The sequence below is a fragment of the Arachis hypogaea genome, chromosome 4 (genome assembly GCF_003086295.3).
Source record: "Arachis hypogaea cultivar Tifrunner chromosome 4, arahy.Tifrunner.gnm2.J5K5, whole genome shotgun sequence".
NCBI lineage: Eukaryota > Viridiplantae > Streptophyta > Magnoliopsida > Fabales > Fabaceae > Arachis > Arachis hypogaea.
In genome coordinates this window covers 73,015,424-73,017,461 of record NC_092039.1, presented here as the reverse complement: position 1 = coordinate 73,017,461, position 2,038 = coordinate 73,015,424, and the positions used below count along the sequence as shown (strand labels likewise).

The window sequence follows — 2,038 nt, the reverse complement described above, 5'->3', positions numbered from 1 at the left end:
ATTTCCTAAAATCGTAGCTATCAAGTTTATGGCTAGATCAAGTTTATGGCGCCGTTGCCGGGGGTTGGTTTTCGATTGACAATTCTCAAATTGGAAGTTAACTAGATTGAGCATTTTTCTTGTTTTCATAATTTAGTTCAAGTTACTTGTTGAATTTTAATTTCTGCACTCTGTTATTTGCTTTTTCTTTCTTATGCCTTTCATTTCAAGCAACTAACTCACTGACCCACTAACTATTTGAATTAATTCCTCAACTGCTCTAACCATACTCTTCCATTAACCAAGAGTATTCCACTTGTTTGTTGCTTGTGGTGTGTTCTTGTATGACAGGTAGGAGAGGAGAGACAACAACTCCTCCATATACCGAACCAGAGAGGACCCTTCATAGACTTAGAAGGGAAGCAAGAGGGAAGAGAGTATTGAGAGAAGAAGAATCTGAAGGAGAGTCTGAGGACAATTTTGAGGAAGCTCTAGATCTCAACATGGATAGAGAAGTTCACAACCATGAGAGGGCTGATGGTAACAATGCCATTCCTGAGAGGAGGGTTCTTGGTTCATACATAAACCCAACTTCTGGGAATTGTGGTAGCAGCATCCAGAAACCACCCATTCAGGCCAACAATTTTGAACTCAAACCACAGCTAATATCACTGGTGGAGGACCATTGTTCATTTGGTGGGAGTGCTAATGAAGACCCAAACCAATATCTCACAAAATTCCTGAGAATTTGCGACACTGTGAAGTCCAATGGAGTCCAGGAAGATGCCTATAAACTGCTCTTGTTCCCATTCTCACTTAGGGACAAGGCAGCTAAGTGGCTGGAATCATTCCCAAGGGGAGCCTAACAACCTGGGATGAGGTGGAAAGCAAGTTTCTGGCACGTTTCTACCCCCCACAAAAGGTCAATAGGCTTCGATCTGAGGTTCAGACTTTCAGACAACAGGATGGTGAAACCCTCTACGAGGCATGGGAAAGGTTCAAAGAATTGACAAGGAAATGCCCACCAGACATGTTCCATGACTGGGTGCAATTGCATATTTTCTATGATGGACTTTCTTATGAATCAAGGAAGGCTGTAGACCATTCATCAGGAGGTTCATTGAACAGGAAAAAGACTGTGGAAGAAGCCATTGAAGTGATTAAGACAGTGGCTGAGAATGAGTACTACTATGCTTCAGAGAGGCACAACACTAAGGGAGTCATGGAGCTGAACCATGTTGATACAATTCTAGCCCAAAACAAGGTGTTTGCCAAGCAACTAGCAGAGCTCTCCAGGAAATTAGACACAAAGCAAGTGGCTGCACTACACACACAAGATCAAGAGGAAGTAAGCCCTGAAGGAGGTGATTGGGAAGAGGCCAACTATGTGGGAAATCAGCAAAGGCAACCATATGATCCACATTCCAACACTTACAACCCAGGATGGAAAAACCACCACAAACCTTACAACCCCAACCAACATAACAATTCCACATACCAAAACTCCAACCAAAGATCATACCAAGCCACACAAAACACTTACTCCCAACCACCATATCATGGCCAAAATAATCAACCTGCCCAACCTAATCCAAACCAACAATTTCAAGATCAATTAAACAGGATAGAACGAATGTTAGCAAACATGGGTCAGGACATAAGTGAGTTGAAAAGCTTTAGGGATGATGTGAGATCGACCTTAAGGAACCATGGTGAAAAACTCAAGTGGATGGAGTCTCGAGTAGGAGAGCTATCTCAACAGGCCCCAAGTCAACTGTAGTGTTCCCTAGTGACACAGAAAAGAATCCTAAAGGGGAACAAAAGGGAGTGAGATGGGAAGAATGCAAGGCCATCACCATATTGAAGGAAGTCTCAGAAGAAGAAGGAATCAGACCCTCAAAACAGGAGCCAGAAATCTTGAAGGAAGGTGTGGAAGAAGCTAAGCAGGAAAGTGAAACTGAGCAAGCCAAGGAACTGCAAAATGAAGGCATGCTGGAAACTTACCAACCAAGAGCACCATTTCCTCAGAGGTTAGGAGGAGGTGAAAAAGGGAAAACCT

At 43.1% G+C, this 2,038-nt stretch overlaps 1 non-coding gene across 1 annotated transcript; it reads right to left on the bottom strand.

The window, feature by feature from the left end:
* Nucleotides 1–907: 907 nt before the first annotated feature.
* On the bottom strand, nucleotides 908–1,011 carry LOC112798452 (small nucleolar RNA R71). The gene has a single exon (XR_003200063.1). It is a non-coding gene; the product is annotated as a small nucleolar RNA R71 (small nucleolar RNA).
* Between the last annotated feature and the right edge of the window lie 1,027 nt (nucleotides 1,012–2,038).